This window comes from Hibiscus syriacus, unplaced genomic scaffold (genome assembly GCF_006381635.1).
Source record: "Hibiscus syriacus cultivar Baekdansim isolate YM2019G1 unplaced genomic scaffold, ASM638163v2 tig00111166_pilon, whole genome shotgun sequence".
NCBI classification, from domain to species: domain Eukaryota; kingdom Viridiplantae; phylum Streptophyta; class Magnoliopsida; order Malvales; family Malvaceae; genus Hibiscus; species Hibiscus syriacus.
Window position 1 is genome coordinate 2,188,873 of NW_024063008.1, and position 10,960 is coordinate 2,199,832.

The window sequence follows — 10,960 nt, forward strand, 5'->3', positions numbered from 1 at the left end:
CTTTATTAAATATTTTTAAGGGTTAATTACCTCATTCATACATGAACTATACCTGATTCTCAGTTTCATACATAAAGTTTAAAAATTCTCGATTAACTACATAATATTTTCTTCCGTTAACGAATTCACTCACTTCTATCACGGAAAGTGGCATGAAACCCTATAACCATGACATATGGCACATTAAAAACATGTTTTTTTAATTTTTTTAGATATATTATACTATTCATTACTCAACTATCTACTCACTCTTATTTTAGTCACTAAAGTTTAATTTTTTTTAATTTAATTATTAAACTTTCAAATATTGGTCTTCTTTCAAGTCCACTCAAATCTCTAACCTCGTCTCCTCCATCTATTCCCTTTCGTTTTTCCCTTCACCGTCCCACCCTTTTTTCGTTGCCTTCTCCACTATTGTTTCCATCTTCTCCCCGCTTTCCCTCTTTGAAGGCGACGTTTCCTTTTCCTCTATCATATCCTCCTTCTTTGGCATCATTTCTTCTCTTTCTTTCCGTTCCAACGGCCTCCTCTTAGTTGTTTCTGATCTCTCCAGTCTCATTAAAGTCTTCGATGTCAAAACCTGAACCCCACTTTATCATCTACGGTCCCATACCCATCCGTTTCAATTCGTTAAATATTCGGTTCTCAATAAGCTCCATTTACTTTTCAGATGTGGGATGTTGCTGGGGAAAACATGGTTTTGGACTTGATGGGCCATAAGAATTACGTGCGGTGCGATAATTGTAGTCTAGTGAGTTCTGATTTGTTTGTTACCGATTCTTATGATCACATCGTTAAGGTGTGGGATTTTAGAGTCAAGAATTTGAGGTCGATTTTTGAAGTAAATCATGGAAAACCAGTGGAAAATGTGATTTATTTGCCTTCTGGTGTGCTAACTGCAACTGCTGGTGGAATTCGATGAAGATATGTGATTTGGTTGGGGTTGAGAGGATGATTCATTTAATGGAAAGTCATAATAAAATTGTTACATCGATTTGTGTAGGAAGAATTTTGAAGGAAAATTGTGGGGATGAATCGATGGATGATAAGATTTTGAGTGTTGGTTTGGATGGTTATATGAAGATTTTTTTTATTATGGTAATATGAAGGTTACCCATTTGATGCAGTTTCGTGCTCCTCTTATGTTAGTCGATTTTTTCGTCCGATTGTATGACTAGAGTAATCAAGACATCTAATGGGATCATATTTGCAGGGAGAATGAAAAGTAAAGACAATCTGCAGAGTGGAGGAGGGGACGAGGGATTCCTCTGACGAGCTGATTGTAGCTGAGATCAAGAGTTTTAAGCCACCTCAACTATTGCAAAATATTCCTGGAGATGAAATTCCTACTTATAGCAAGAAAATGAAGGCCCTTCAATTGCGAGATCGACATCGATAACAACCCATAGGTCTGACCCGGAACAATGGATAACTCGACGAGAGCAAACAATTTCCGAATGGCAACACAATGGATAATTAAATATTTTCCATAAGCAATTCTATGTATTACTTTCATTTCCATCTTTGACAACAAGATTACCAGAATCCAAGAGTTGCAATATTGGATTATGAACACTCGCTATGGTATTATTCGACCAAACAAATATTGTGTTTCGAACTTTAAGCATAATTCTGCCACTGGTTTCTATCTTCAAAACGCCAGTGGAATCTTTTATTGGGTTTACCCTGTTTGTAACCAAAACAACAGTTTGTATGGGGATGTTGCTGTACCAGATTCCAAGGTATTAGTTCTTGGAAGTGCCTGGAGAGAAGAAACCCAACGCAAAGCTTCTATTTTTAGAGACTAAGGTCATGGCATCAGTGAGTGACCCTAATGGATAAATAGTTTCGATTGCGGTTGAAGCTTTTGAGAAGATAATAAGAAAACAACAAGCTATGTAGAAAAGAAACCGCCGGGTTATGACTAAAATAAGTGAGCAACCCTGATGGATAAATAGTTCAATAATTAAATTAAAAAAACTTTAGTGACTAAAATAAGAGTGAGAAGATAGTTGAATGATTAATGGTGTAATTTACCTAAAATAAATAAAAACATGTTTTTTAAGTGTCACATGTCAGTTTTTTATAGGCCAGAGGGTTCTACGTCACTTTTCGTGACGGAAGTGGGTGAATCCATTAACGGTAGAAAACATTATGTAGTTAATTGAGAATTTTTAAATTTTATGTATGAAACTGAGAGTCGGGTATAGTTCATGTATGAATAGGGTAATTAACCTTATTCTTAACACCAACTTTAATCTCTTAAGCTTACAGTAAAACATCTGCATGGGATCCCTCGACACAAGAACCTTCCAAGACCTTCTAATAGTATCCTAAAACTTAGGGTGAAGAGCCCAAAAGTTAAAGTTCTTAAAAAGGCTTAAACTTGAAAGCCATGCTTTTACTAATTACCCAAACAACAGCCAAACAATGGTCTGAGACTCTAGGTTCTTGAAATTTCACAAAAGATTTAGGGAAGCTATCACACCAAATAGAATTCACCAGCACCATATTTAATTTACTGGCAATACAACCAACCTCATATTTGTTAAACTAGGTAAATAGAGGGCCAAAATAATGATGATCCACTACCCCCAACTCACCTATACAATTATACAAATCCACTATTTCATAAGTAACATTAATATTAACATAATCGGCATTAAAACTCTCATTAACACCAACAATGGTATTGAAATCCCCTTATAAACCAAAGTATATCCCCAACCAATGAATCAATCAAAACAAATCCCACCGCAACTCAATCCTTAAAGCCCCATTATTATTATTATAAATGGCAGAAATAACAACATTTTCCCCCCAAAACTACCAAAAATATATATGGATTGATCTATCTTATACACAACAAAGAAACCTAGATTATTCTTCAAAAGAACTTAAATCCTACCATTACCCCTAGCACTATAGTTCCAGCAATATTATCATGAGCATTTTGTTATCTAATTCTAGTTTCAAACAAGCAGAAAACCTCAACATTAAGTTTCTTAACTCTAGACATTACTTGAGATTTTTTTGGGTAACTAAACCCTATTACATTCCAAAACACAACAATCATAACAAAGGTGATGAAGAAGTACCTCCTGTTGAACCACCAACATCCATGGACTTTATACACTTGTCCAATTGGCCATTCTTTTTAGTCTTCATCTCTTGTAAAATATGTGCAACTCCTTGAGAGACCAACCTTGGTTTCCTTACCAGAACTCCCCCTCATCAGCTACAGTAACAAGAACTTTAAATCCGTTAGATGAGCTGGTAAAACTAACATTCTCCTTCATATATTTATCTTTCTTTTTTAGAGACTTAGGTTCCAGAGGGGGAACTCAATAAGTCTAGAATCCCCCACCTCCCCATTCTCATCACACACAACTTGCCCTTATACCAAGGGACCAACTGTCTTTCCACTAGATCATTCCTCTATGGCAGATTCCACAATAACAATAATGTCCCAGAATCCTTAAAATTCACCTTACACTCCATCACTATGAATGTCAGAACCAGTCATAAGGACCTTCTATGTAATACCCTCAATCTATATCCAACCCGAATACAAATATGATGTGTCACATTGATTTTTCAAATCGTTTACTTTTAAAAGATAGATGAAAATTTAAACTTTTATTTGTATAAAAATGGTGGAACCTTTAATCAAAAGTAAATAAAGAAGTTCAAACCCAATTTGAAAATATAAACTTAATAATTTACATAAATACAATAAAGATTGTTTACAAAACTTATCAGAGTATATATGATTCAAACATTTAATTACATGTCAACCAAATTCAGTATAACAAAATACCAAATTCAGTATAACAAAATACATACGGTTTAATTCATTTCTGATATGATTTTCGGGAAAGATATATTGTCCTAACTTGCCTAGCTTTGATCTTCTTGCTTCTTTGTACCTACGTGTGAAACACTCACACGCTAAGTCTTTGACTTATGAGGCATATAATGCATAAATAAAACATTAAAACATTTAATCATATTGTAACATCCCAAAAATCAGGCTAGTGACCAATGTGTAAGATTTTAAAACTTGGTGATTAAATTATGATAAATTAAAAAGTTTAGGAACTTAATTAGAATTTCTTTATTTAGGATTGTTTAAAAATGATTGAGATATGGAAGAGCATAATGATCATTAGACAATAATGAATTAAAAATTCATTAGTGGAGTTATTATATATACGTGGAGAATGAGAGGAAATGAAAGAAAAGTCTGGAGACTTGGTTTAGCTACATTTTTCTTCTCTTCCCGTGACTCCATTGGTAAGGTGAGTTGGTCTTAAGCTGATTGTTCTTTTCATTTTTAAGTTGGTTTTGATTCTTGGAGGGTTAGGAAAACTTAAGAAAGCTTAAAGAGAAGTAGAAACTAAAAGAATTTCAAGTTATGGGTGATTAAGTAAATGGTGTTTTTGAGTGAGTTATTGGAAAAGAGTTAGTAAATAAATTTTGAAGTGAAATTTGACTTCTCATAAGCTGAAATAAGAAATCTAAAGTGTTAGAAAGAATTAAGAACAACATTGATTAATTATTATGATTTTTGATTTCAAGTATACTAGTGAGATATTGGATGTTTAGAGGTGTTAAAGTGATGTAAGTTGGTTTGGATAAGTGTAGTTGAGTTTAATGGCTTAAAAGGAGAGTAAAGTGTTGAGTTTAGCAAAGTTTTGGAATTTTTTTTGTTAAATGAGTAAGTTCTGGGCAAGGGGTATCGGTAATATCGGTACTGGATGAACAATACCGATACTTCAAAGCAAAAATAGGTGATTTCTGAGTTAAGGTATCGATACTGGAAGAACAATGTCGATACCAAAAGGTAAAGTTGTATGAATCCTTAAAAGAGTATCAATACTGAAGGAGATGTATCAATACCAAGGGTATCAATACCAATATATAAGTACCAGTACCATTTTTAGAGTCGAATTCCAGAATGGGGAAAGGTTATCGATACTGAAGAATAGTATCGATACCGTAGTGAGGAAGTATCGATACTGGGACTAGGGTACCAATATTGTTCAGATTGAAAATTTGAATTAAATGTTTCTTTTAGCTTAAGTTATTGATGATTGATTCATAGTGATTAGAATTCTGATATTCATATTGATCGTATATTTGTGTAGATATCAAACGCAAGTTCTGGAAGAATCGACGAGTTAGGATCGATCAAGAGAGAGATAAGAATTATAATATGACTAAGTGAGGCTAAGGTGAGTGCATACTACTATGTATATGGTGTTTTATGGAAATTAGACTTGTAATGAGTCTATTTCCAATGTTTGATTGCATGATTCCATTAATACAAGCATATTGTTGATATGGTTTCTATGTGTACATGAATATAAGCATATGTCTATGTATTACATGCATTGTTTTACATGATCTATGTGATTATATGAGAATATGACATAAGTTATGTGAAAATGGTCTATGTGAATAAATGTCTATGTGATAAGCTATGTGAAAAGGTATAAATGGTAAAGCCCATAAATATGTGATATGAGAGCTAAAGGTATAATTGGCATGCTAAGAGTTGAGGGTTCTACGCGGTCCTTCGGGATATTTTTACGCGGTCCTTTGGGATAATACTATGTGGTTCTTCAGGATATTTCTATTTGGCACTTCGGTGCAAATTTCTACACAGCACTTCGGTGCAATTTATATGAGTTATGGTGACAGCATTTGTGCACAACCTCAATGCACTCACATACCTTAAGTTCTCAATGATATACCATGGCCTATTAACATAAATAACATAAATGAATAATGCATGATATTATATATGTCTTGTTTGATGAAATGCATAATGGTTTCTGTATACTATTCTGTTTATAGAAATTAAGTATATGATTGCGTGTTTAATGTTTCATTTATACATATATGCCTCACTAATTCAATGACTTAGCGTGTGAGTGTTTCACACGTAGGTTCAAAGAAGCAAGAAGACTAAAGCTAGGACTAGTCAAGGCATCATATCTCAGCAAGAAGATCATATCAAAAACAAGTTATACATTATGTTATTTTGTTGTATTAAATGTGTTGACATGTAATTAGATATTTAAATAATATATGCCCTGATCCGATTTTGTAAACATACTTATTAAATTTATGTAAATTATTAAGTTTTATTTTCAAATTGAGTTTGAACTTGTTAATTATTTTTAATTAAGGGTTCTACCAGTTTGATATTAATAAAAGTTTTAAATTTTCAACTATCTTTTAAAAGTAAACGATTTGAAAAAATCAATGTGACATCTCGGATTCGTATCTGATTCAGATACGGGTTGGGGTGTTACACATATATTTAACTTTTATAAACATCATAGGGTACATAAACCCTCATACATTTCACCAAACAAGAACATATAACATCATGCACTGTCATTTATGTTATTCTTTTAATAGCCCAATGTATATCATTGAGAACTTAAGGTATATGAGTGCATTGAGGTTGTGCACTAATGCATTCACCACTGCTCATATAAATTGCACCGAAGTACTGTGTAGAATATGCACCAAAGTGTCACGTAGAAATGTCCCAAAGGACCACATACAAATATCCCGAAGGACTTCATAGAAATGTCGCGAAGGACCACGTAGAATTGTCCCGAAGGACCGCGTAGAACCCTCGACTCTTAGCATGCCAATTATACCTTTAGCTCTCACATCACATACTTCTGGGCTTTATCATTTATACCATTTCACATAGCTTATATCATATAGACAAATAATCACATAGATCATTCACATAACTTATATCACATTTTCATATAATCACATAATTCAATATCACATAGATTATATCACATTTTTATGTAATTACATAGATCATGTCACATAGTATAAAATATAAACAATGCATGTTCACATAGTAAACAAATCAAAACTGTGCTTATATTCATGTAAACATATAATCATATCATTTCATAAACTTTCAAACATTGTTTTTTAATCAATTATCATAAATATACTCATTGCAAGTCTTCTTTCCATAAGACAATATATATAGTAGTATTCACTCACCTTAGCCTCACTTAGTCAAAGAAAAACTCTTATCTCTCTCTTCGTCGATCTTATATCGTCGATTCGTCTAGAACTTACTTTTGATTGATATCTACACAAATATACGATCGATATGAATATCATAATCCGAATCACTATTAATCAATCATCAATAACTTAAGCTAAAAGAAACACTTAATTCACAATTTCATTCTGAATAGTATCGGTACCCCAGGCCCAATACCGATACTTCCTCACTATGGTGTCAATATTATACTTCAGTATCGATACCCATTCTACATTCTGGAATTTCATCTCTAAAAATGGTATCGATACTTATCCATTAGTATCGATATCGTTCGTATCGATGCTACTCCTTTGGCATCGATATTGTTCTTCTGATTCATACTATTTCATCTATGGTATCGATACTGTTCTTCCAGTATCGATACCCAAACCCAGTTTTCACCTATTTTTACTTTGAAGTATCGGTACTGTTCATCCAGTACCAATACCCCTTGCCTAGAACTTACTAATTTCAACCTGAAATTTACCAAAACTCAGCTAAATTTCTCACTTTACTCTCCTTTTAGGCCTTTAAACTCGAATACTCTTATAAAAACCAACTTATATTACTTACACACACTTAAACATCCAAGATCCCACATGATCACTTGAAATAAAAAATTATACCAATTTATCAACATGTACCAAATTCTTTTCCAACAGCTTAAACTTCTTATTCTAACTGGCGACAAGTCAAATTTAACTTCCAAATTCAATTACTAATCATTTCTGATCAAGTCACTCAAAAACCTTTTTTTACAAGTTCGTCTTTAATTTACTATTTCATAACTGTAATCAATCTTAAGCTTTCCTTAAGCTTTCTTTAAACCTATTTAACACCCAAAGACCAAGAACTAACTTAAAAATGAAAGGAATAATCAACTTGAGACAAACTCACCTTAGGTATGAACTTACGGTAAAGAGGAGGAAGAAAAGATGAAGATGAGAAAACTCTATATTTCATTTTTCTTCTTCTCCACGTGTTTATAATACACTACTAATTAATTTTTAATTCATTTCCTTGTTTAATGACCACTATACCCTTCCATCTTTCAATTATTGCTAATCAACCTACACCAATAATTTCTAATTAAATCCCTAAACTTTTCAAGTTATCTAAATTGATCATGAAATTTTAAAATCTTACACTTTAGTCATCAGCCCGATATTTAGGACGTTACATTCTGTGTAACTTTATTAGGATCAGAACCATTCTTCACTCTCAATTCTTTTTCCCCTCTTATCCTCCTCAATACAAAGCTTATCCGAATGACTAAACTTCTTACATTTAGAACAATAAGAGGGGAGCCATGGAACCATTACCTTAATCGTACTAGTAAAACCATCTCGTATTTGAGCAACAATAGTTTTAAGCAGCCGAGCACAAGCCTCAACCTCAATACACACCTTAGTATATTCCAAACATTCTTTCACTGTAGTAAAATAATCCATATACAATGGTTTCCTCAAAGCACACGAAATATATCTCAACCTTTTTTTAGCACAATTCCAACTGGACATGGAACAACTGAACCCAGATCGGTATCTTCATCAAATCGAAATCAAGCATTTGAAAATTAGGCTCCTATTTTCTCAAGACCAACTACTTCTGTTGAAAATGCCAGGGACTATTTTTAAGAACCCAATCCCTAGATAACTTATTCGCATACAAGTTAGGGCCAACTAAACTTTCCTTCACCATCGAGGTCTTCCTCCACATTATCTTCACAATTTTCTGCATAAATCCAAAATTAGGAGTAGAACCTATAAATTGCCTCACTAGCAAGTGTCTCTATTAAGAAACTCCCTCATAAAATACATCGCTAGGTAGAATCACAGTCAGAGAACCCTTAGTGAACGACAGAGGGAAAAAAATAAGAGATTGTTCCTTCACCCCTGAGAACAAACTCTTCCAATCAACAATGTCCATCTCTAACCCCGTCAATCTATCTCAAAACAAGCAATTTCCAACGCAAAACTAGCAAAACCCACCCCTAACCCCTAAACAGTATACCTGCTATCGAGAGAAAAGGTTATAAGCGGTTTCGTAAATATTTACAGTGTAAATAAAATTTACTCATAATTACATGATCACAAATAAGAGTGTTCATAATCAAATACTCACAACTTTAACTACTCGAGTATTTTTGCATAGTTAAAAAAGCGAACAATATCTCAAACTAAAAAAATTGGATATTTAAATATCAAGTATATGAGATAAAATTAGCTGATCCTATTCCCATATGTAATGGGGTGAGGAGGTGGTAGGGTAGTAGGCTGCCCCCACTGCCAGGTTGAGAGCAGCTTCCGTGGAAGACCTCCGGCAGTCAATATATGAGATAAATTTATGTATTTTTTTACAAACCATATAATTTATAAAAAATTAATATAGTGTTATAAAATAAGAAAAACAAGAAAAAATAGATATAAAAATATGTAGAGAGAACTGTATTATTATCACAATATGAGTTATGTACAATGTTTTCTCTAACCTCTATATTTATAGTCATAAGTAATAGATGTAATAAACAACTCTAATACTAATGTACATTAGAGATCTAATGATATTGTACATCAAAATCTTATCTTATAAATAAAGATAGATAGATATTCACATAAATAAATATTAATAACACATAGACAATTATAAAACTTAAAAGTCAAAATGCATAACCTCAAACATAAAATTTAAAAATCTAAATCACATAATTTAAAAACAATTTTTTTGAACAATTTCTACTTAAGGGATGGGGAAGAAGAATTTTACTCTTAATAAGTATTGAAATCATAATCTATGGAGAGATGAGGTGTTAACAGAGCTTTTAACCACCTACTCTATAGATTATTGAAAACTATTTCCATACCGATCAAATGTTGCCTTAACTATTTATGAGCATAACTTTTTTTAATAGAGTGAGTATGATTTTTCAAATATGATGTTCGAAACATTATTTGTTTCACAAATAATAATTTTAGAAATTAACAACCTATAGAGCAAATGGTTAAAAGCTCTCACTTGACACATCTCCTCTCCCCTGATTGCTAGTATAGTACCTACTAGGAACAATATTCCCATTCACTATTTCCCTAACTAGTAATTGTTAAAAAAAAGGAAAAAAATTAATATTAGACTACATCATATATCCATTTAAACAAATGTTATGATCTAATTCGACCGATTTGTATACTCATACTATTTAATGTTGAATATTCGATCTATAATATTTATGTATTTATTCTTTAAATATATTTATTTATTTTATGGATTGATGAGTCGAATACATAAGTAGTTATACTGTGTGACAACCTAATTTAAGATTAATTTAAGACGATTTTCGATCTAAAATGTTATAAAAATTTGTAATATTTTCATTTGCAATTGAAAAATTACATTACGATGTTTAGGGCTTATAATCGAAAATGTTATTCTATCTAGCCTAAAAAGTTATACTCTTAATAATTTTTTTTATTATAATATATTTTTACTTTTTAACTTATATTATCAAATTATATTTTTGAATTTTCGTGAATAAATAAAAAAATTAGATGATTCTTATTCCCATATGTAATGGGATAAGGGGAGGTAAGATAGTAGGCTGCCCCCAACGCCAGGTTGAAAGCATCTTCCGTGAGAGACCTTCAAATTATGAAATGCCTCCCACGACCTCAAGGTTAAGAATCTTGTTATGAATAAATCAAATCAAATATTTTCAAATGCCCTAATTACTGGTTTACCGTATAATATAATTTCGGTGACGAAATCGCTGGGTTGTGGGTGGATGGGCTTGGACCACTAATGGAAAAAGGGCTTGGATATTTTGAAGCCAAGCAGAAGAGAAAAGAAAGAGAAAGTTAGAGGCGGACG

The 10,960-nt window shown here is 32.4% G+C and overlaps 1 pseudogene; it reads left to right on the plus strand.

Annotated features, from left to right (window-relative positions):
* Positions 1-305: 305 nt before the first annotated feature.
* LOC120155314 lies at positions 306-1,414 on the plus strand (annotated as a pseudogene).
* The last annotated feature ends 9,546 nt before the right edge of the window (positions 1,415-10,960 follow it).